The 25,557-nt window shown below is 37.6% G+C and overlaps 1 protein-coding gene across 3 annotated transcripts in view; it reads left to right on the forward strand.

Moving 5' to 3' along the window:
* The window catches only part of GALNT1 (polypeptide N-acetylgalactosaminyltransferase 1), a 90,254-nt gene that overhangs the window by 9,174 nt on the left and 55,523 nt on the right, over positions 1-25,557 (forward strand). The window contains exon 2 of one of the 3 annotated variants that reach the window (XM_087759627.1): positions 15,515-15,689. The exons of 1 other annotated variant lie outside the window; for it this stretch is intronic. The gene's annotated coding sequence lies outside the window, so the exon portion shown is untranslated. The remainder of the gene's footprint in view (positions 1-15,514; positions 15,690-25,557) is intronic. One more of the 3 variants, XM_087759628.1, reaches the window with a different exon arrangement.

Consider the following 25,557-nt stretch of genomic DNA (forward strand, 5'->3'; position numbering starts at 1 on the left):
CTGTACTGGTGCTTGGAGAGTGTTCAGAAAAGGCATGAGGTCTTGTTTTTTCCTTTGCATGCGAGTTCTTGACATAATTAATTTACTAGAGATATTTCAATGTATTTTGAATAACTTAATGAGTTCCTTTGTGTTTTAACAATGTATTAAACCATTACATAAACTGTTACATAAAAGGTAAACTAGGATATGTCGGGAGAGACAGACAATACTTCTTTTAGAGAAAAGTGATGACTGGCATCTTTGAAGTAAATTGAAATCTATTTATGGTTGGGCATATTGAAGAAGAAATGAACACAGTGACCCAAGTGACAAGCACTGTGTTTAAAGATTTCCAAATCTGAGTCTTGCGGTTTGGAGGAAAGGGGATTAGTTTGGCTCTTTGGTGGTGGCTGGAACTGCTACTGCTTTGGCATCATGAAACTTGTCATTGGCTGAGCAGTCGCTTTCAGATCCAAAAGGAGAAAGTTTAGCCAGTCTAATGCAAACAGTTTTGAAGAATTATCTTCCTTTTCCAAAAGGGATTTGTTTCAGATGGAGGAAAAAAGAAGTATTTATTTACAAAAGTTTGAATGCTTATGGAGGAATATTACTGGAAAACCTCCAAGCTTATGAAACCAACTGTATATGGACTAGGGAAATTTTGAGACTTCTATCTTAAAACTGTGTATATGTCTGAAAATCTTTGTATCTACTGTAAATGAAGGTTTTTGGAAGAAATACTGTTTTCTGTTCAGCTTCAAAAAGAATGCTTAATAGAGTTATAAATAAACATTTTTTTACATGGCTCTTTCAGGAGAGAGGGAAGCTAAAGACAAAACTTTAATACTGGAAGAGTTTGAAGGACATTTGGAAAAACTTGAAGGCGCTTTCTTTGGCTGTATCTGTATGGATCAAATGTCCAGTCTTCAAGTGATGTGAGGGGCATTTCCCTGGCTGTACCAGTGTTGGCTGGCATTCTGTTCTCTGCCTGCGGTTTGTTTTCTCATCGTATATCAAATATGGTAACATCATGCCCTGTGGTAGTCCTTGTTGTAAAAGCTAATAGTGTTTTTAGGTGAATGCTTGCCCCAGCCAGGCAACAAAAATCGCTTTGGCAGGAGAGGAAGAGTTGCCTTTTGAGACAGTTTGATCTCCTGCTCTGTTCACCTTCAGCCCTCCATCGCTCTTCCCCCGTGCCCTCTCCCCCCCAGTTTGTAGGCTGCTTTTAGTCATACTCGATGGGGAAAAGTCCTCAAAATATTAAATTGGCACAAGTTTGGAGAAGATTGATGCTGCGGAAGAAGACGGACAACTCAACAGCTCAATAGTTGTCTGTTCTTTTCTAGGCTGCCAGTTCACCAGTGAGTCATGTTTTTGACTGACCAGATGGTATACCTAAACCTTGGAACAAACCCTAGCAGGTGATACCTCTTGCTGATTTGGTAATTAAGAGACATAGGGAAGATATAATACTATCATGTGGGGAATGGATATTTTAGGGGTGGAGGAATAACAGAGACCTTGTAAGGGGCAGCAGCAGCAAGCTGCTGAGGTTATTGCTGTTCACTGAAATCTATGGGAGATCCGACCATGAGTTCCGCTTTCCACAAGGCGGGATAACTTGTTTTAGCAAGGGCTGCTTGCAGGTAGAATGTAATTTATTTCTAAGTATCGACATTCCATCAGATGTTTTTCAGTGTGCTGCTGCTCCTGCTGCACCTGGTCCTTTTAAATTATAGAAGAGTAGCCAGCTGCTGCTACAGGGTAGTTTTTTAGAAGAAGGTAGTGGTAAAAGTTAAAACCACTTTGCTTGCATTAATGAGTAGTTGGTCATGTTTCTTCTCCCCGACACAAAGTTTCCACAGTTTGCTTATGAAGTTTTCAATCTGAATTTACTGAATGTATTTTTTTTTTTTTAAAACGGGAATAGTTTGAAATCTGCTCCTGGAAGAGATGATTAGCTTATAAAGTGGCTGTTTTGTAAGTATGCCATCTCCTGTTCTTCTCTTGAAAAGCTAAAGAGGAGAACAGGAGAGCACACTTCAGACAAGATAAGAAGATTAATGTATTGTTCGTACATGTAAAGTACGTGAGCTGATGTAATTAGGGAGAGTGATAACCTAGTTTATTTACTTTCATTCCTTTTCCTCATGGTATTCAGAAAGAAGCTCAAGTCACTGGTTTTGTGCAATATTTTCTACACTAAAATCAAACTGGATACCTTACTGTGTTGGGAAAACAGAGGCTTATTTCTTAACTGTGACAGCTACTTGCACAGAAGGGTGGTATGAGAAAATTAATAAAGCAACTGTCTGCTTAGACTTTATTCAAATTCTGTTGTTCGAAATTTAGTTATGACCTCGTTTCTTTGGTGGACATGTGTTCTACATTGTAATGTCACAGAAACTAATAGGAAAGAATTCTTATACTACAAATAATAGTATAACCGTTAATAATAATATTCTCTCACTTTCCAGAATGAATGCCACTAAATGATAAGATTTTTAAGAACTTGACTGTTACTAAAAGTGAAGTGTTAACGTAAGTGTGGACATATTTTTAACATTGTTGTCACCTGTACTTTCACTCCAGTTTTTACTTGAATTATCTGCTTTTTTTTTTTATACATAACATTATAACAACTTTCTTGGCATAAAAAAAGATAACCAATAAAAAAGTTGGTTGCTTCAAGGCTTGAAATGAATAAATCCTAAGAAAAATCATAGGTTGCCTTAAGGTGTATTGTAACTATTTTTCATTTGTCGCTAATGGTATCTGAATTATGTGTTTATGTTGATCTGCCTAACGGGGATTGCTCTGTCTCTTTTTCCCTTTTTTTTAATTTTAGCATATTAACAAAAATTTGAAAATTACATGTAATATACGTTCTGTTACACTCAAACTTCCCTTCATTCTGGTAATGTTCGTGGGCCATTGACATTCTTTTCAAAGCATAAGTAAATCACTGGGTCACAATACTGAAATACTATACTGTTGTCTCCTCAGCTTGTAATTATTTTGGTAATTTTGTAAGCTGTAAATGATTAAAGGCTAGACCTCTGCTTAAAAAAAAAAAAATCTGACATTTTGTTGTCTCAACAACAAAGACTTTGCTTTGTTGAAGGCTGTTTCAAAAGAAGTAGATTGAGGAGAATTGGGACTGGGTGGCATAAGTGATGTTGCCAAGCATCTTTTAACAATTAAAAGTAGTTGGGGTGGTCAGAATTAGAAGCTTTGGTAGCATCTGAGCAGCTCTGAAATAAGAACTCTGGTACAAGATGCTGTTGATGAGACTAAAGCTGTGATCTCCAGCCTTCCCTGGGCAGCTGCACTGAGCAATGTGAAGGAAGCAGTGGCATTCCCCTTTTCAGCTTTCTAATTTACTGCAGGTACAAACAGCACTGGAGAGTCTCCTAGTCGATGCTTTGCCTAAAGGCATGTGTTGGGGGATCCAAGTATAGGCAGACAGGAACTGGGCAATAGAAAACCTGTAGGAGAAGGGAACAGAAGAGTTGGCAAGGGAGAATAAAATGTAAATGTCTTTCTCTAGAAGGTAACAAAAATATTTGAATGGCTAAAGAGTATCTCACTTTCTTTTGTCAAATAATGACAGTTAGGGTTGTGTAGCAAGCTAATTAATAAAAGAGTTTGCAAATCCACAGCTATTAAGAGAATGTAGAAGTGTTGACTGGGGAGAATCTACCTATTGGCAGGTGAAATTTTGACTGGGATGATTAGCCTGTCCAGACAATTTCAGGTAGGAAAAAAAATCAGTTTGACCTTCCTTCCTGCCCCTCTTGACTCTGACAAGAGTAAAATTTACTCATGACATAGGATTTAGTTTCCTTTTCGTGCTTGCTTGTGCTTTCTGGAAATGGAAACACAAAAATGGAAAAAAATGCTTTAAAATGCTAAAGACATTGATATAATTCAGGGTAAGAGGGTAAGCTGTGAGTAGCAGGAAAATATCAGTGGGATCTTTGCAAGAAATGGGAGGAGTTTGTATACCCCAGTAAAATGTAAAATAGGCATACCGTCTGCTTTCATTTACAGCATAGGGCACACCGTTACTGCCCTGGGGTATGTTGGAATAATTGTTGAGGAGGTAGACAAGACAGTTGATGTATTTGGATAAGACGTGATGTCTCTTGAGCAAAAAATTATATGGTAGTCCAAATCAGATAGACAAGATGGTTATATAAGAAGTTAAATTTACATGCTCTCTAAATTCTTGTAGTTTTTACATACATGTCCTGAACATAGCACTGAACTTTGTCTTCTACAAACTTTTTTGCCATATTCATTCTTGATGAGTAAGCAGAATATTGTTGTTACGCTATGGAAAATTGAATTTTCCATTCTGTATATAAATTTTTCCATAAATATGGAAGGTTGATAAGGCTTTTGCTGAAAGGATCACATTTAAGTCATCATCTTCTTATTTAGATTTTATTTAGAACTTACTTTCTGGAAGTGTGGAATGCTTTTTGGTGCAAATCTAAGAGCAATGCTGACAAATCAGTGGTTTGAGCATACTTGGTCTGTAGAACACTTCAGCTTGCAAAGCAAATAACTGTTCTCAGCATTTGCTGTTCTTTTAAAGCTGATGAAGCACTTGAGCTGCTACTTATAAGTTGGCTCTTATTAATTTTATATCAAAGTAATTTGAAGCTAAATGTTCATGTATTATACCATGGAAATCCAGCTTAGGTATTTTGACAAATGGATGGTCTTCTGTTTTGGTGGGAGCGTCACAGTGAGGTAATTGCAAGGCCCAAGTTTTCAGTTGCAGAGGAAGGACTTAATGCTTTTTCAGCTGGCACTGCTTCTCTAGCTTAGTTACTAATGACGAATCAGATTTGAGTCTTTAAAAAACATAGTACGATTCCTAACGTATACAAAAAAGTTAATTTATACTTGCCACCTGAGCCAATGTTAAGAAGGGGTTAGCTAAGGGTATGGCTTTGTCAAACAGTTGAGCTGAAATCTGAATGAGTCGGGAGGCTTTGTTTTGGCCTGTCATGAGGTGTGCAAAAGTGTTGAGAGCTTCCTGCTTGCTTTTCTTGATGTCAAGTTAAACATTTTGGGTTATGTGGTTTAAGACAGTGTAGTACATCCAAAGTTTTTTCCCATCTTTCTAAAGAAATAATTCAGTGTTAATTGAACAAAAGTGGTACATTCGTGTTTTTATCGCTTTTTATTTATCAGTATTTTTAAAAGGTGCCTTCTTTCATTTTGGTGCTTGCTGAAGTGTTCTATAGTATAGCATACCTGCTATCAAATAAAATGTTCAGATTTTATTCTTCTATAAGTCATAGTTATCTCTACATCCTGACCGTTCTTTTGACATAGCAAGAACCTAGCCTACTTGTTACACTATTTTATCTTTAGTAACTTTGCTTTTAGGGGTTGATTAGAAACTTAAACATTCTGTATGTTTTCCTATTGCTCCCTAACTTTTGATGTACCCTAGGATGAGCTTCTATATGGAAGATTCCTGTTTCATCCCTTTCTAGAATATTCAAACAAGAATTATTCCTCAACCCTGAAACCAGTCAGGTGTTTTAGGGAAGCAAGGGTTTATACAACTGATGTCTTTCCAGTTACTGAAAATGCTAAATGGTTGAATTTATATCTGAATAGCTGGTGGAGATTGCAAGTAGTGAAAGTTTCTTAGACCCTGAAGCAGTCTGCCACATATGAGGTTAATAACCCTTCCCTCATGATGTTATGATGTAATTCACAATGTTCCTGGTCTACAGCAGCTACTAAAGAGGTGTTTAAATTGAGATGGAAAACAGATAGAGAATAACTGAAAGACAAACAATTAGAGAAAATAGGAGACATAATTAGTGTGTAACAGGCCTGTTGAGATTTAGTGTAACAACAATGGCAAGTCTCAAAATTTAAGAATTAAGTTGTTAGCTTCATGAGCACAGCAGTCTGTCAGTGCTGCTGAAGTAAACAGTCTGTTCCTGGCCATTCTTTCCCTTCCTTAGGCATGTATTGTGAAATAGATTGCAAAATTTTCTCGATTGCAGTACATTTCTGTGCTAAATTAGCTCTAACCTGTACCCAAATGTGATGACGTCAGAAAGGAGTGTGGGGATAGAAGCAAATGCTTAGGGACTAGGGCACGTGATTATGCATTCCTTGAGCTGCAGCGCTGGTTTTCAATATTCTTGATTTTAGGCATGATGTATAAGTAAACTGCGTACCTTGTTTCCTACGTACCGGAGTATCTTCTGGGTTTGCGCTTGTAAAAAGAAAGGCACTGCAAAGAGCTGACTGACTCAGCAATTAGTAAACTAAGTGAAACAGGGTATTTCTAGGAAAAAAACTTAAGGTTTGCAGCATGATTCAGGAAACTGCCTGCTGGATCGCTGCATTAAAACAGTGTTGTGGTTTAACCCCAGGCAGCACCTAAGCACCACACAGCCGCTTGCTCACTCCCCCCCGGTGGGATGGGGGAGAGAATCAGAAGAGTAAAAGTGAGAAAACTCATGGGTTGAGATAAAGACAGTTTAATCGGTAAAGCAAAAGCTGTGTGCACAAGCAAAGCAAGGAATTCATTCTCTGCTTCCCATCAGCAGGCAGGTGTTCAGCCATCCTCAGGAAAGCAGGGCTCCATCATGCGTAACCATTACTTGGGAAGACAAACGCCATTGCTCCAAATGTCCGTGTGTTGTCCCCCGTGTCCGGCCCCCCCCGCCCCCCCCCCCCCCCCCGCTTCTTCTTTCCCCAGCTTTATATACTGAGCATGATGCCATATGGTATGGAATAGCCCCTTGGCCAGTTTGAGTCAGCCCCCCGGCTGTGCTCCCTCCCAGCTTCTTGTGCACCTGGCAGAGCATGAGAAGCTGAAAAGTCCTTGACTAGTGTAAACTCTGCTCAGCAAGAACCAAAACATCAGTGTGTTACCAACATTATTCTCATCCTAAATCCAAAACACAGCACTATACCAGCTACTAAGAAGAAAATTAACTGTCTCCCAGCTGAAACCAGGACAAACAGCAGTGCTTTTTTTAGAGAAGTTAATTCATTGGTTTATTGTTGCAGTTTCCTCGTCCTTGTTATGACAGTGTTAATAGCGCTCAGTATTCTGTTTCAACTACCTGTTACTGATTTTACAGAAAGGGACAAGAAAGAAGTTAGGATCTGTATTACTAACTGAATCCATTGTTTTGGAAACTTGATAACGTAATCTTTCCTGTGTTCCTTTGTGGTAAACAAAACTTCCTGAAATAGGGACCATTATCTCACCTGAAGCCAGAAAATGTTTGCCTGCCTGTTTCTACTTAGAAGAATTGAAGAAATTTTTTTGTTTAAAGCGATCTTCCTACTCTTGCAAATGAGAAATGATAGTCATTTGTCAGCTCAGCCAAATTTCGGATACAGTTGCAAGCAGCAGATCTTTGCCTGGAGGCAGATGAAGATACCCGAAACTAGAATTTCTGTGGGAGGGTTAGTATTTGTGTATGAAGACATATGCTTGCTCAAGCAGTTTGTTGTTTTAGGGTATGTTTTCTTCTGTTGACACTGACAGACAGTCTTACTGAAATGCTTTAAATCTGGCAGAAGGTAGCAAACCATTCCCTCTTCACTTCCATTTATTTCCCTTGCTACAAAATTTTTGTTTTAAATAGAGCATTAATATTTTCAAAGAACTGAGTCCACAGGCCAGACTTTTTTTTTTTTTAGAGGAGGTTCTATGTGTTACTTCTGTGCTCTAGGCTGTTATTTTTTCTAAGGGTTTACTTTTATGTGCTGTAAGCTTACTGTTCCCTGAGTTAAAGTCCTCCTAATAAGCAGTGCATTATTTTGGACTTTGGAGTATGATATGCTTATTCACCTCTTAAACAGCTGTCTCTAATACTTCCATTATTTACTGGGGGGCTAACGCTGTGATGTGTGATGATATAAGGCTTCATAAAAGCTTGTGGACAAAAATACGATTTTCTCATTTCCCTCTTTGATTAAGAAGTGCTAATTATATCTTGCAAGAGAATACTTCCTATTTGATTTGTGAGGGTTTTTTATGGTTACATTTGGTTCCTAAGTTAGTAAATATATAAACAGCCTTTTTTAGCTCTGTATATACAGCCATAAATTATTTGGTTTAGAGTAAGGACTCTAATATTTATATTTCTTTTGCAATGAAGGTACAGAGCCCAATAGACAGTAGGCTGTCTCTTATGCCAGAGTGCTGGAAGAAATGATTTCTCGGTGTCTAAACAAGCATAATTAGATGTGTGGAGCAGTGGTTTTACTTTGGGAATTTTCTACCACTTAGCACTTTGTTTATTATCTTCATGAGAAAATATTATATCATTGAGATCCTTTGTAAATGTTGAGAAGCATTGTGTAAATTTGACATTTCCTTTTACAAATTTACCAGTTGATTTATTTCAAGTACTGCCTATTGTGAGTGGCAAGTGTTAGGATCTTGCTCTAGATATCTCCCCCTCTCACTTTTCTCACTTCAAGTAATATGCCTGAGTGCACACTATAATGCTGTGTGTGTGATCTCCAAAAAAGCTAAGCCTTTGGTTAGAAATAGAACAATTCTGTAGTTCCCTTTCTCTACATATAGGACAGAGTTGCTGTAATTTTATTATCCCACAGTTGCCTGTTGCCACTTGCAAACGGATTTCTTGGCCTGTGGAAGACTGAGGTGGTGATCTTTTAAGCACCATTAAAGCAGCATATTTGAATGTCTGTAATTTTGCACCCCTCTGATCATCTCTGAGGTAATGGGAAGTATTTGTAGTTATCTCACTCTCTGTAGTTCCATTAAAAATTATCAGTGGAAATGGAGAAACTGGGTATGACAATAACTTGGGTACGTTTTTTTTTTTTCTATACTCTGTTCTTAGACATCCTCCCCCTGTAAGCTTTCCTACTGTTTGGGCTTTTGGCATCAGATCAGAAAACAAGAGGTTACAGATTATTCGATTGAGTATTATACCTGAGAATATAGCAGGCAGCTTTCCTGAAGCGCTCTGCTCACTGTTGAAGAAAGCATTGATTATCATAGGGCATGCAATTTTACCGAACGTTTATGAGGGCAGCTGCGATTGATTTTAATGTAGTTATGTATTTAACTATTTTGTATTCGTAATCAAATATGATTTTTTTTCCTCAGTAGGTCTGGGAACTTTTACTCTTTCCTAATGAGTCAGAGGAGACTAGAAAAGGTTGAATGGAAAGCATTGTCTTTTTCAGTTGAAGGGATCCTATGTTTGTTTGCCAGTGTTAATGTCATGTACGCTTTTTCTAGCAAAGGACAGTACTCTGAAAGTGGAAGTTGCGTCGTATTCATAACAACTAAATGAAGCAATCCACTTTGTGTACATATCTATGCACTCGTACACATGCACACATCTATATAGGTAGCTGGAGTTAATGCCAGTTGACATACTGCGGGGGGGCTGATGATTCTGCCTAGTTGCTGCTGCTTGTTTTAAGGCTGTTGCCATACTCGCATTTTTTTGAGGAAGATAACTACTTGAGCTGCTACAGTAAGCGATAATTATCTGTCGTCTCCTGAGCTTCATGTGACTTGTGATGAAGAGTTGTCAGTGAGGTCCAAAGTCAGTGCTTTGTGTACAGGAAATGTGTTGTCTGTAGTGTCAGGGGCGTGCATCTGCTGCTGGTCCCACCTGAGCTCTCGCAACTAGGAGGAGCGAAGGCAAGACTGGAGTTTGAAAGTGTTGTGGAATAGGATAGGAAGGTAGAGATTTTGAGAGGGAAGTAGAGCTCAGTCTTTACATTTTCAGTAGCCCATTACAATAGAAATATCACTGAAAAACTAAATTACCCACTCTTTATAAACAAACAAAACAAACAGAAAACTTGTATTTGACACTAAATCTTATTTTCATGACTTCTGGGTTCCTTCATAGTGAACGCTTTGTCAACTGAAGGAGCTGAGAGGTGTCTAATGCATTTTGCACTGTGGCTCACATCCTCCATACGCATCCGTGCTGGTTGCTTTGCATACTTGTGGAACAATGAGGGTAGTGTTTCCTGGTGGCTGAAGAGAAGGTGCAGAGGGTGTCTGCCAGCTCGCAGCAGTCAACACACAGCTCTTTGTTGATAGTCCCACTGAAGGCAAGCATGCCTGGGCCATTGATGCTCCGTGCTCGTACTTAAGGCTGATGCACGTTAATGCTATCAAAATAAACTGGTTTTGCTGATTGCTTTACTACTGTTTTTGAATCGCGATAGTTAAGAAAGACTTCTCTCGTCTTTATAGACCTGTAGTGCTGCTCCTGATTTTGCAAATAATTTGTTATTTGTCTTTCTGGGGAGCACTTGTGAGGTTATGAAAGGTAGCTTTTTTCTTTTTTAGAGTTGTGCAATTCTGTGTAGGTACTGTTTGAATTATGAAAAAGGTATTTCTTGCAGTCCAAAGAGATTTAGTAATGATGCTGAATATGATAGCAGACACTTTACTGTTGAGAGCAGTAGATTGTCTTGTGTATTCATTTTTTTTGTGTGCTTTCCAGAAGTGTAGTACTCTCAAGCAAAGTGAAAATGAGCTTTGTTGTAGTCTTGATTTGGGGGTGGGGAGGCGGGGGGAAGCATTTTACGGTTGACTTCTAAAAATAATATTTACTTAAAGAAAACCCTATGCGTTCAGTCACTCTTTGTCCCTTCCATACACTGCTAGTGTTGGCTTGCATTGTTTTGAGTCAGTGTCCCCAGAAGAAGGCAGGCTGTGAGAGGAAGGTGCTGCTGCGTTGTTTGCATGGCTGTACTTGCCAGAATCATTGCTTGGTTGGTGAACAACCTCTTGGTGAAGGCCAAGAAAAGTAAGGGCATACACTTCAGATGTCAGCCTGCTCGAAATAACTGTTACCTTGACATTTTTTTTTATATGTTTCGGGGAGATAGTATGATAGCAGTGTGTACTTTACACCTGTTGAACACATACCAGTGTTTATAGTTTTGCTGATTGTATTATAAATGATGCTTATGAATCTTACTTTTTTCCCTGACAAATTGCATGCAGGAAAAAAATCTTTGGATTGTTTCCATTAAGAAAGATTTATTCAAATGATTATTTCTGTTGCTGTCTTTCTGTATAAGATAAAGCCATGGAGAATTACGGAATAAAACCGTGGTGGTTTTGTTGTATGCTCTGGGTTTTTTGTTGTTTTTTAATGTATTGCTGGTCACTTCAAGACCAACAGGTAGAAGATGTGGTTTTCCCAGTGCTATAAATCTGTTTTCTCTGGGGTTTCATGGCAGGCTAATAATTTTCTTTCCTTTTCATGATTTCCTGTTCATTCCCTTGCTCTGATGTTTCTGACCATGCACAGGGTCATACCACTGGACTGAGCTGGTAGAAAAATAAGCTGACGAAATGGAGTTGGCTGTATACTTTATGGCAGCTGTATGGTTTTGTGTGTGGGGGGAGGTGGGTCACTGAATAAACAGAAATTGACTGTACAGACTGGGAAGATAATGCATGACTAAAAAAAAAATCATACAGTCAGGCTATATTATATTTAGGAAGAGGTGAAAGTGGTAAGTGGGATAAAGAGTGACAATTAGGAATAGATATTTCATTGTGCATAAGTAGCTCCGCATGATTGTTGCTGTTACTAACATTAAATGTGTCAGAAGGATGTTCTCTGAATAATGGGAATGCAAATATTGAGCCTGTTCAGCATAGACACTTGAATACGAGAGAATTATATTTTGCACTCTACAAACATTGTGGCTGTGAATCTGGTCAGCATACCAGAGTGGCTGGCTAAAGTTTAGGTTTTAAATAAAAGCTGACAGTATTGGATGCCCCTGAAAATTTTCCAAAAAACCTTTCTTTGCTGTTTGGTGCCACTTACAAAAGCTAAAGCACCCACTGTGCAGAGGGTCTGTTGCAAGTGATGACAGAATATTTAGCTGGTGGTAATGGAGTATAAAACAGGACAGTAAAAATTATGGTAAGGGAGATCTTTGCCTAGAATCATCCTCATCTAACTTTCATCCTGTTAAATACTTGGAGTTGATGTGAGAACTTCTTATTAACAGAAGCTGCTTGGATTCCAAAATCCGAAATCCTAGCTCAAACAACTTCATTTGAAGTCTGTAGGCTATTTGTATGCACAGTTTAAAGCAGAAGTAGTCTTCAGTTTAAATTGTGTAGCAGTGTAACATGGTGTGGAGCATTGAAAGCTAATGCCTCCTGGTAGCCTTAATCTAAGTACTCATAATTGCTACTGCAGCAGATGCTTTCTTGTTTTTGTTCACCTACATATTCTGTTATTGGTGTCCAGGTCTCCTGTCCACATCAGCAGTGTGTATAGGTTGTTATTTTTTTCTAGGTTACTGAGGATTTACATCAAGAAAATGAAAGGGCACAGTGCATCTTCTTCACCTTGGTTTCTTTTGCCTGTTTCTGGCTAAAATGTATTTTGTTTTGAGTCAGAACCACAAGAAAATCACCAGCCAGTTCTGTGTGCATACCGTGCCTTAATTTTTGTTCTTGACAGGATATAATGGAAAACCCAGCTAGAGTAGAAACATACTGAAGAGATGTAGTGACAGGTAAGACAGTCCTCTCTTTGAACATGCAGTTTAGGGAGGCAATTTTGGAAGCCTTATTGTGAAGATCAGAAATGCATGATCAAGCCAATCTAACTTCCTTTACAACAGGAAGCTTGTGGACTGGAGAAAGCCACATGTGGTACTCTTACAGAGCAAGCTAAGGAAACATGACCTAGATTAAAAAAAAAAAAAAGCTATTTTAGGATGTGTGTAAAATCATTAGGTTAACAGTAGCCAGAGTTTTATTTCTCAGTAGTTCACTTTCAGCAAGGGAAAGCATGTTGTGTGGGATTTTGTGTAGTTGTTTCAGCTTATTGTTCTTGTTCGTGAACTGGGTAATGGAATAGCATATGGTTATGGAATCTGAAGACAAAAGGTGTTTGGGAGTAAATACAGGTACACAAAGCTGGGATGGCAATTCAGAAGAATCTTGAATGTTAGAAAGATGGCCTGAAAGAATAGGATGTGATTTAGAAAAATAAGTGCTTTATATTTAGGTCAAAATAATGTAAAAATAAAAGATGGAGAACAACTGTTTACGTTGTTCCTGTCACCCCATTCCCCACCCTGATCTAGGACAAGCCATGGATCATAAAATGAAAGTTAACAATGCAGCATTGTTCAGAAAGAAGAGGTGTGTATATGTATTGGCATGAGTAAACAGTGGTATAATCTGGAGGACGTGTAGAGTTGAACCTTCTGCTCTCTTCAGTATTGTAAGGTTAAAGTACTGTGTCAGTTTTGGCCATTGTACTTCAAGAAAGATGTAGGCACAGTTAATGTGCCTTAGGAGGGTAATGGTAATGACTGCCAATTTAGGAAAGATGGTATGTGCAGAAAGAATGGTTGAATTGGCGTTTTTGTTAGCCACAGAAAAGATCAAGGGAAATTACAAGCTTTTAAGCGTGTGGAAGTTCACTACAAAAAAAGCGAACATCTGCCCTTGGTAGATGTGCCTTGCTTACTAATGGCAACATGGACTATTCTCCGTGTCCTGCTCTCATTGTTTGCTTTTTGTTTGTAAGAGCTATTTCTGTCCCGTGTCTGGACAGCACTGACCAAAGAGCATGTCATCTTAGGATCTTTTGAAGAAATATATAAATTAGCGAAATCACTAAAATATGGATCTTCATCTAACCGGATAGATGTATAGGTAGATACTTCAGTTAACTCTTGAGCAGATAGAAGAAAACTCGCTCCCAGATTTGCCAGCTGCTTAGCCAGTAACAGACTAGTTGCCCTATCCGTAAAAATGGATCATGTTCTCCACCTCTGTAAGGTACTTGAGTTTTACTGAAGAAAAGCGATATAAAAAAAGCTAATTTAACATAAGCAACACTTGATTTTTTTTTTGTGTATTGCATGTTACAGTGCTGTGTGTAGAGCCTAGTCAGATATATCGTAGAAGTCTGTGTGTTTAACCTTGAAGGCTGTGACTAATTTGCTTTGATAAAGGCAGTTGGATGTCTTCAGTATTATGTCATGATCTGTTAATATGTAATATTTTCAGAAAGATAATAATCATGTGATTTATGTTGGGTGTCCTGCTGGTTATGTCTTGGGTCATCTTGTGAATTTGTATTTTTCTGGCCCTTTGAAACTTCCCTATTTTTTCAGATTTGGTAAAAACTGATATTATTTCTGGGAGATCCTTACCCAGTTCTTTTAAAATTCAGACTGTAAGCCACTTCTGTGGACATAAAACTGCTTGCTACTCCTATCCTATGCTTTATCAGTATTTTGGTAATCTATCCTCAAATGGAGAACAAAATTAGGAGTTGAGCCATTTTCCCTTTCTACTTTGATATGCAAAAAAAAATGGGAAACTGCCAAGTATTATACTTACTTCACCTGCCTCAGTACTGGAGTAATAATTTGTTTCAGAATAAGCAGTTGACAAACATCTTTTCTATCACTGCCAATCTTAGCTTTCCTTACCATCTATTTCCTCCATACTGTCATGTTATCATAGTGTCAGCATCTTATTTTTTTCTCCCTTGTACATAATTTTTCATCTGGACGGGCAATACATAAAGCTAACAGTTGAAACAGGTAGAGCAATAAACTTGAATAACTTAGTAGGCTCATATATAATATGGCAAATACAACAGCTCATAATATTTGGCAAATATTACTTAAGTGTAGGCAAGGTACAATTGCATTAAAAATTGAAAAAATCTGCTTTCTTGTCTGTTCAGATATTTCGTTTACTTTTCAGCTACTTAGAATTTCCTTTGGACGTTGCTGTATTAACTGGATGAAGGAAGAGATTTGAAGTAATTCATTCAATATTGCTAAAATTTTAACAGATAACACTTGGAAAGGCTCAGGCATCATTTTTCAGGTGTCACCTTTTTTTAGAAGTGAAAAAACATTACTTCTTAAGCATCAGGCCTGTGTTAGTTTAATAACACTTTTTTTTTTTTTTTTTTACAAAAGCTGTCATTATAAATGCTAATGTTTAACTTGTGGGTGAGAGATGAAGGAATGTAAAAAACACTACATCTATAAACTGGAATATGTATGGGAAAACTTAGTCCAAAAGAACGATCATCTGGGGAACTACTCATGTGAATGTGTGCCATTGAGGAGGCTGTTTTCTAGCCTTATCGAGAACAATTCATAGTTTGTTGTGCTAAGTGTTCATGATTGGATAGAGGGCGACATATATAGAACTCAAAAATAGATAACTGCTTATTTGGGAGGACAGGCAGTCCTCCCACTTAAATCATATCATCTGAAAGGCTAAAAAATTTTAATGACTTGTTCCACCTCTCCACTCTACCCTGCATATGTTGTTTTCCTCACAGGCTCAGTTCACTGCCTTTTTTTAGAAGCAGTCTTTTGGCTCCTTCTCCCTTGCACAGGATTTTGAAGTCTTAAATGCTGGAAAACTTTCCTCCCCTTCCCCTTCCGCCTCAAGCTCTGCCACAATTGAGTGGGGAACTTATCTGAATTTCTGTTCTTCTTCTAGGACAGCCTTAAGACCTTGTGGATGGAAGACCTCTTGTGCTTCTGCGTTCATGTCAGAATGGCCTAGGTCAATCTGTTGCTCTATGGTTCCTACTACAGGCACTCTACAGCAATGTATTGGGATTTTGCCACTGGTGCTAGTGGACCATCCAGATGGCTGTAAACCCGCAGAGGAGGTTAGTACAAAATGTGATCCAGGAATTTTTGGCACATTGGTCAGGTCTGTCTGCTTTGGATGTATCTTAGAGCAAAGGGAGCACTTAGAGAGTGCATGCATGCAACTACTTTGTCATTGTGTATTCCATATTTTTCTGTTCCTTCAGAGTCCTGGTGGACCAGTTCAGTTGTCTGCAGCTATTAAACAGGTGTCCATAAGAATCCCTTTAGATATTAGCACAAGCCAAATTTATCGGTTACTGTGGTTGTCTCTGGGTATTGGAAAGTGTAATATCCAAGTGGGTAGAGCACCCCATTTTTAGCTCTCCTAAACTTCCCTTTAATCTCGCAGTATGATATCACCTTGAAAAGAGCAATCTAGGCCAATGAGCTGGAATTCATATCAATTTCCATCCAGCTGAACTAAGAAAGCCTAGTTTTTATTTTCTGTGTTTCTACAGTAAACGCAGTTCCCTTAAAACATCCTTGTCAGACGAGAGGTGACTTATTAAACTACCACTGTGCAGCCACTGGCTGCCCAATGAGGTGCTTAACAACGAAGTTCTTGTCAAGCTTTCTCTCCGTGTGCATCTCCCACTTGCTACTGTTTATTTAAGCTTGATTTGAAACAAAATTGAGAACCAAAGTTTAATGGGACAGATGGGCAAAGACATGGTAGGACAAGTCTGTTTCCTTTGGCAGAAAAGATGAACCAGTTCACTTGTATTTAGTGTGTTAAATGTTGTCCTCCACTTGAGATCCTTGGTATTGACATTTTGTGCTTCTTCGCCTTGATTTTTTGTCTTTCCTGCAAACCTGTTAGCACCTTGCATAAGGTTAGTTTTCACAGACTGAGAACTCATTGGGGCCAACTTTGAAGTTCAGGTTAAGTCGGGTAAAAAGGGAAAAGCCTGTTTCAGGCCTAAGTGGGTCCTTTTCTAGTCAACTCCAGGAGATTGTAATCTGGCATGTACTCTTAAATTCAGTGCTTAAAAAGTATAGCTTGAACAAGTGTCAGTTTAGGGGAGAGGGAAAAATGTATCCAAAATTACTACTGAATACTGTTAAATAATAGTCGAGGCTACTCATAATAAAAAAATTAGGGTAAAAAAAAAAAAGGCAGAATAATTTTTTTTATTTCTGGATTTACTGCTTATGGCCTTTCAAGCTGTAGATCCACTGATATTTCTGTTGCTGAAACCCAGCCACCTCTTCTGCGGTTGTTGACTAATGGTGAGTTTAATGAAGTAACAGATTTGAGTGGAAATAACTGTTGTTGGGGGGGATACCTGATTTGCCTGCATTCTTTGGTCTGGGTCTGCACTGGGAAACTGGTGTGGCTGAAAAGACACAATTGTTCTTGGTTATTTTTCAGTTGTATCAGTTTTCTGATTGAGTTTCTTCACTGCTGTGTAAATTTTTGCTGGCAAAGCAGAAGGCTGGCATGTTGGAATGAGAGAGAAGATGGAATAGCAACTACTTAGTAGTGTGTTGGTGAATCTTTAGCCATGATCTAACCATGTGGTATGACTTCTCAGGCATGTTTATTCTCTCTTGTTGTAAAAATTCTAGTATCTTCAGAGAAGCTGAAAATCTTTCAGAAAGGTTACTGAAAAGTAATTTTAAATGAATCGGAGCACAGAATTTTAAAAGAGGCTTTAAAAGTATCTGATTTAATTTAAATTTGAAAAAGTGATTGTATTACTCAAGTGCTGGGGTCTCCAATTAATATATAGCCGAATTTACGAAACAGTTCCATCATGTTGCCTTTTTTAATGTTTTCTGACATCTTAACCTTTTTTACGGTGACACGTTTCTCTCTTGGCTTCCAGTCAGCTATGAATTTTGAATTGTAAAAAAGCTTAAGCTGCTACCAGCTTTATACCTTCAAAAATGATGTGTCAAATTAAATACATTAGCTGGTTTTTACAAAGTGCCTGACAACTTCTGGAAAAAAATGGCAAAGTAATAAGCACCTGAGTATTTGAAGAAACATAAGTAATTTAGTGAAATTTAATACATCTCTGCCATACCTAATGTTATACTGATTGTTTACTCTATGCAACTATGCAGAAAATTGTTAGCATCAATCTTACAGGTAACTGGAAAAAAAAAGTGAACTCTTTCAAGAAATAATCTTTCTGCCTTAAATTACATATCACATTGTTCAGGTTTCTCTGGACTGCTGCGCAGTGCAACAAATAACAAATTCTAAATTTATTTGTTTTTTTCCCCTTACTGATGCAATGCCTATATCTTGAGATGGCTATTTTATTTAAATTTGCCAAACCTTTTTCATATTAGGATGAAAACTTACAAGTTAAGCCAGGTGGAAAACCTTTTTTGGAATCACTAGCTGCAAGAGTATAGCCTTGAAATTTAACATGTGAGTGAATCTGCCGTTTTTCTTCTAGAGAATTAAGAAATAAAATTCAGCAACATTGGAAAAGCATTTATTACAGAATGCTGAAAGTGTAGCATTGTCCTGTGAAAAATGATTTTGTTTAAATACTTTCCATGATCTAAGTAAAAACTAATTTTTTGCAGTTTTATTGATTTTGTTTGTTTTTCTAGCACTTTCTTTCACAAAGGAGCTCAAACCATGATAGGTTTGTTCTTGTTTAAAAAAGTACAGATTTTTGAAGATGTTAACAAAACAGGATTGCTGTTTTCTATAGAATTCAACTTACCATTTCCATACTACTGCTTTTGATCAAATGTGAACTTGAATGTAAGTCTTTTTTTTACTTTTTGATGGAGTTGAAAGTTGGGAAGAGTGCTCAGTGGTTCTGTTTAACCTTCGGAAATCCAAACTGGAATTCCCTGCACAAATGCTGTGATTATACTGACTTAATAGGGCTACCCAAGAGCTTCTTTAAATTTATATCCACCTGTTTGATGTAGACCTTTTTCTTCATGTTACATTTTCTCTCATTAATAATAGTATGCTTTTTATAATGGTGTGTCCAGAGTGCAGAAGAAAGTTCATTCTGAAAAACTATAAAACCAAGATATTCTTTGTCACACTTGGCTAGATTTAAATACAACATGTTCTTGGTCTGTGTTCATACTTTGTATTTTTAAGTTTCAGCAAACCAAGTTTAACTAGTGGTTTAATTTTTTTTTGCTTAATTTTTTGTAAGTACTACTCTAGTGAATATAAAGAAGTTTAAAATATTTACTGTAGTATTGGAGATGAGTCTGAGAAAAGTCTTCAATGTAGCCAGCATTTAGTTTGTCTCGAAATACTGGCAAATGAAGTCTTGGTTTCTAAATATTTTTTATAAGGTTGTCTAATATATCTGGTTTGGGGCAGGGGAAGAGGACGAAGCTGTTCACAATGAAATTAACAGACTTGATTTCTTATCCTTTTTAGTCTTTGGTTTTTTTTTTATATAGTCTTAGTATTCTGCAATTAAAAGTGATTTTGTTCTGCTGGCTGGCCATATATTGTCTTTTTTTGTTTGCCATCAAATTTCTGCCAGTCTTTCATGCATATTCAGTTGGGTGTTTTGTTTGTCTACCAATCTAGCTTTTCCACATATTCATATTTCTAGGGACTGCTAATGTGAAAATGGTTTCATTTATTTGCATTAGGACTGGCGTATGACCTGGGTGGGTCAAACTGAGTTCTTTCCCCTCCATTTAATGGAACATGGAAGCTCTGCCTGCTGATAACTTCTAATGAGCTAGGTGTATGTCCATAGTCAATTACAATTTTTGTGCTTAGGTCCATCATTTATAATTGTGTAGTTTTACAGTTACAGAAAGACATATTGGGTGGATAGGTCCATACTGCGTGCTTCAGGTTTATTGAATCATATGGGCAGCTGTATATTTCTTGGACAGGTGGGGTCGTAACTTCTCCTCCTCCTTCCTCCTCCTTCTGTTAAATAGTCTTGATTCCAGCAGCAACAGAAATCCACTTTTTCATCCTGTCTCTGCTTCACCTCTTATCTTCATTTTTGTTTGTCTGGTGGCAGCCTAGGAGGTGTAGATGTAAGAGCAGTGGGGGAAAGAGAGCGCATCTGCTTGCACAGAGCAGAATCGGTCAGAGCTGAGAGTTAAGAACAGTTTGCTTGCTTGTATATCAAAGGTGAAAATGCAGTGAAAAGGAAAGGGAGAGTAGACTTCTGTGAGAATATCCCAAAATGTGAAACTAGCCTTTGCAACAGTTCAAAATAGACAGTATTGATACTTCTGTAAATTCTCTTGTACTGTCAGTCATCAGAGGTGCTTCAGCATATAAACCTCTGTAGCTCACCTGAAGTCTGAATTCTAGAGTTTAAGCTCTGGTCCTGTGGAAATATTAGTACCAGTGCTGAAGACCAAGGTGCCATGGGGACAAAGTAAGTATCCAGGACTCTAGTCCTGAAGAAGAGCCATTGCTATATTGGGCTGATTGCAAACTATTACAGCAACTTCTCCTTTTCAGTTTCTTCTTTCCTTGTTCAGTCTTGAAAATGATCCTAAGTTCTAAAGAATTTCCAGAACTCTGCTTTATTAGCCTGCCTATTTAGCTTTTTATCTGATAGTTGTTTTTTTCTTGTAGAAAAGAAAATCTCATAGTTGTTCTTTTTATACCATGTGTACATTTGCATGGGTGGAAATAAAGAAGTTAAAGCATAGTATTTCTCAAGCTTGTCTTGTCAGAGATCTCTGGGAAGTCAGAATTAAGAAAAACTAAATCTAAAGCAAGGGAGTATAAGTAAGAGGGAACGTGAAGGATGGATGTAAAGAATCTTATCCTTAGTGCAATACTGTGTGTGTTAATTAAATATAAAACAGTTGTTAGCAGCAGAAGTTACCTGCTGAGCAGACAGCTTTATGATGTGAAAACAGATTTCATGTGTGAACGCATGCTTAAGAGCTATATGGCCTGACTGTATAAATACAGACATTTGCTTTCTATGTAGAATTTTTATTTGCGTATGGATATAGCAAAGCGGCACAAGTTTTGTGAGAAACATTGCACTAATTTAATAAATTAGAATTTTCGTGTTTCCCTAGGTGTGGTGGGGTGTGTGTGCTGTTTTTCATTTTTTTTAAACTATCTGCAGCATCACTGTTAAAGGGATGGCAAGTAACACTTGTTAACAAAAACTTTGAATTCTTTACCATTCTTCATTTTAGTTGAGCTAATATAACCCACTGTGTTAAATGATGGTCATCCTTATTTTGTCAAATTATATTTTCTAATTCTTTAAGTCTTCGTGTTTAGTCACATGCATTATCCTATTCAGCAGATTTTAACTTGATATCTGCCTGTATTTGATTAGCCAGCAAGTTCTTCAGTTACTCTAGGCAGAATTCAGCCAGCTTCTCTAGGATAAACACCCTAGGCCCCAGCATGTAACATCAATTTTTTCGTTACCTATATTGTTTTCCAAGTTTTTCTTCTAGAACACTTAAATTTTTTGAATATTTTCCACATATATTGAAGGCAGAGGAAAAAAATGTTGTTCGAATGCATTTCGTATTTCTTCAAGTTCCCCTTCTTGATTTTTAATCTACACTAGAAAGTTTTCAGGATTAGAGGTTTCTGCAGTTACTCACATAAGGATGGTTGAATGTTCACTGCAATTTACCCTGTGTTTCCAGAAATCTCCTTTATAATCTTTTTTTCTAATTAGCTGACTCTGCTTTTCTTTAATACAAATTCTTGCCCATTAGTGATTCATCCTTAATGATGAATATTTGCCTATGTAATTTTCTGCCATCTTTAAAAATGTTTGAAGAATTAATGAACAATTTTATTCTACTCTAGCTTTTGGCTTTGATATGGATCTAAAGAATAATCAGAAGCTTTATGGAGGTTGGATATTTTGGAACATTTGAGACTTAGCTTGCAAGATTTAACAGTTTCTCCTAACATATGAGGAAGATTTCAAGATTGTCTTGTAAAAGACTTATTCACTTGATTGTTCATAGTCAGCTTAGGTCTTTGTCTATGAAAAATGTGTAACTAGCTTGGTGACAGTGAATTCTTCTGACCCTTAAGTAGTCAAAGATTTATCCTTGAAATTTGTGATTCTTTAATACTGACACCCGAGTTGCTAGTTTTTCTTCTCTTCTAACTTCTATCTTGATAGCAGGATAGAGAGTAAATTCCAACCTCCTTTGTCTGTGTTCATCAGTGTTTTCGAGAACAATCTGCTTATTTCCTCAAAATACTTCAAAAGCAAATGCAACCTGTTGTTTGTAACTGTTGACACGTGCAGACTGAAGGAAGTATCATCTGCAGAAAATTCTGAGTATTTGAGACATCTGTATGAAGAGTGATCTATTGGTAAGGATAGTATTCATTGTAGTTCAGTCTTAGCTGGTAAAAACTGAGTTTGCAGTTTGACATTTTAATGTAGAACTTTTAAAAAATTTGGAAGTAAATTTGATTTTCTGGACTATGCAGAAACATTATAAAGGAAGATGGAAAATATGAGCATTGCGAATATGGAACAGCTTACTGTGTTTTCACTTCCACATAGTCTAATCTAGTGCATATGATTTCTTAAGGAAGATTTCTCGCAATAGTAAATCTAATTTTTTTTTCATCAGGAATTTTAGCTTTAAAAGAAGTTCTGTCAGCTAGCCTGTCCTACTTATAGCTCATCTTGCACCTGTCAGATGATTTAAAATAGTCTTTGGAATGTGTGACTTGTTGATTATTAGAAATTCTTGACTGCTTGCATGCATTTGGTCTAAGTGAACATATGCCTTGTAAGGCCAAGTGATGCTGCTTTTGGCTAGAAGCCTTCATGCTATGTTACATCATGTCGCAAGCCTGAGTATCTAAAATATGTGGAGGTGCTTACAGGTTTTTGTTGCAGACAGCAAATAGTATACTAATAGCCTAATCTCTACTACTGTGACACTATCCCATTGTAATATAAATTTTGGGTAGTTCAGCTTTTTATTTCTTAATAGAGTCTTGGAACAGGCATTCAGCTCTGATAGGGAAGCTAAAATTACTCAGTTTAAAAAAAAAAAGTTTCTTCTGAGTAATGGTGAATTTGCAAGGTCTGTAGCTCACATGACAAAATTGTTGTTCTTGAGGAAATGGAGGTCTTCACTTAGAACACTGGTGCTGATGTGACCTGGATTTTCCTCTTCCAGTCCTGTAGTGTAGGGATTGGAAGACCAGCTAGCACAGCTCTTCAGGGATTTATTAAAGATTGGAGTCAGTTTATAGCTCTGGGATGCTGATTGGCAGGAGTGTTGCTGTACTGAAAAAGCTAGGTGCTGGGTCACCAACTGTGAATCTTCCAAAAAGAAAAAACAAAGATAATCCCACCTCAGCCGTCTAGGCCTCTGAAGGGTAGCAGAAGGCTCAAATAGGTCTTATTGATGCATCTTCAGCCATCAATTATTGTATGTCGGTGATTTATGAGCTTGGTGCATTGCTAGCACTGACATTAAAATCCTCTCTTGCTGCTGTTTATAACAAAAGCTTTTCACTCATGAATTGCTCATTGTCTTCATGCTGCCTGTGATACTCACTGATGGAAATACTGTCTGTATTCTTTAGCTGGCTGTTACTCTAAGTCAAGCACACTCAGTAGCCCTCCCGGAGTGTGTATGTGAAGTAGCTATGGCTTTAAAGAGGCATGTTTGCTCTCTGTCAGCATCTGAGGTGTCAGTAGCCCAATTTAAGACTGCAGTTGTTTCAGGAAAAGAAATAACTGTCTGTCAGCTTACAGGGCCACAAAAATGATCAGAGGGATGGAACACCTCTGCTGTGAGGAAAGGCTGAAAGAGCTGGGGTTGTTCAGCCTGCAGAAGAGAAGGCTGTGGGGAGACCTTATTGCAGCCTTTCCATACTTAAAGGGGGCCTACAAGAAAGATGGGGACAGACTTTCTAGCAGAGCCTGTTGCGATAGGACACAAGGGGTAATGGTTTTAAACTAAAAGAGGGTAGATTTAGACTAGATATAAGGAAGAAATTTTTTACGGTGAGGGTGGTGAAACACTGGAACGGGTTGCCCAGAGCGGTGGTAGATGCCCCATCCCTGGAAACATTCAAGGCCAGGCTGGATGGGGCTCTGAGCAACCTGATCTAGTTGTAGATGTCCCTGCCCATTGCAGGGGGGATGGACTAGATGACCTTTAAAGGTCCCTTCCATCCCAAAGCATTCTATGATTCTGTGAAATCTGCTTTCCTAAAAAGATTGTCTACTCTGTAGCTGTCAGGAGAAGCAATATCTGCTGTTCAATGTAAGAAGGAAAAGATTTGAATAATGGTGGTTTGAACTTACCTGCCAGTACTGTAATACCCAATAACTTAATGCCTATGCAAAAACTTTCTGCTATTGACTTCACTATATATCTGTGTATTCATTTTGTTATATGTTGTAATTAAATTGAACAAATGATGTATTCCTAATATTTGAAGCAGTACTGTAAAAAGATGTATAGGGTTTTTTTTGTATAAGATTGGCAATATTAAGTAATATATACTGATTGTTCACTGGGCATAATAGAAGTATATTTTAAATCTTAAAGCAGTTGAGAGAATGGAAATGTCTGAAGGTTCCTGAATAAGCCTGTCTATTTTTTAGATAATTTTCATTTAACCTGGAGAGCAGACAGAAAAATGAAATTGTTGCCTCAGTCATTTGAATGCTACTTTAAAGTCATGGAATAGGAGTCCAGTCAATCTCAGCTGTTTATATGACAGTGGTCGTCTTTGTACTTTTATTGTATTCCTGGTTTCCAAATTTTAGCTATCCTCTTGAGCTCTTGTAATACTTACAGTGATATACTGATAGGGAATATTTTGTCTCCCTCCTGGATCAATTTATTCTTTTTCTTGTATAGCAAAAATTGTTGTAAAAAAGAATGTAAATCCAAAATCTATGGATTAAATTGGCTTTGAACTTTTATTATTTGATTAAAATATCGCTCATGTAGTCTTTTGAAACCTTACCCATAGCAGTTTCTTCCTGCAAGCAAGATAGGGCTTTCTTGAAGGCAGTCTAAAAAGTATTGGCTACAGCTGGGGAAAAAGTGACTTAACAAAGCCTTTCAAACACTTTCATTTGAGGAGTTATGTAAATAATCTTTTATTTTATTCTAAAAAACAATCTATTGGGAGAATTTGGCATTAGGGGAATCCATGAGTGTGGATATTTGGGTTTGGTTTTTTATTTTTTTTTCCTTCTAAAAGACCAACTTAAAAACAAACCAACAACAAAAAACCCACCCCAAACACTGAGCTGGTATAGAGGAGTTTTATGAGAAAGATCTGGCATCTGTGTTTGCTTCTGGAAGCAATTAATTCAGGCTTTTTCATTTGTGTTCATTACTCTTCTATGAATTCCAGGCTGGAAGAGTGAGAGTAGGAAGGATGGCTTGGACCACTGTGTCCAGTCCCCTGCAGTGGTCTGTTGCAAATCCACAGGGTTCTGCTTTGAAACATCTTCTTTGATGAATATATAGCTCTCCCTCTGCCCTTTCGTTGTGAAATACTGGTGCATCATACAATGGTTTCTGGGTTTATATCTAAGGAGAATACTTAAATGATGCATCCAAAAACCTCATTGCCCTTTTATCCATGACTGGGTGACAGTGGCAGCTCACAGTGTCACCCTTATGAGCCTTTGCTTTATTGAAACTCTTCAGCTGATAGCAAAGTTACATACTCCAATGCATACTATCGAATGTATTTTATTAAATGTCGTCTAGATTCTGTTACTCCAGTCCACAAAATCATCTATCTTCCTACCTTATCACTTTTTCCTTTTTAATGGCAATAGGTCTTAAGATTGCCCATTTAGATTTAGCACCAAGATTACTAAAGAAAATAGTTGCCAGATTATCGAAGGTGTATTCTTGTCAGCCTACTAAGTTGTTTTTTTAAAAGCCTTTACAGTCTTTCTTGTAATCTAAAAA

The sequence above is a fragment of the Nipponia nippon genome, unplaced genomic scaffold (genome assembly GCF_047370975.1).
Source record: "Nipponia nippon isolate SJK-2023a ecotype South Korea unplaced genomic scaffold, ASM4737097v1 scaffold_1, whole genome shotgun sequence".
Lineage (NCBI taxonomy): Eukaryota > Metazoa > Chordata > Aves > Pelecaniformes > Threskiornithidae > Nipponia > Nipponia nippon.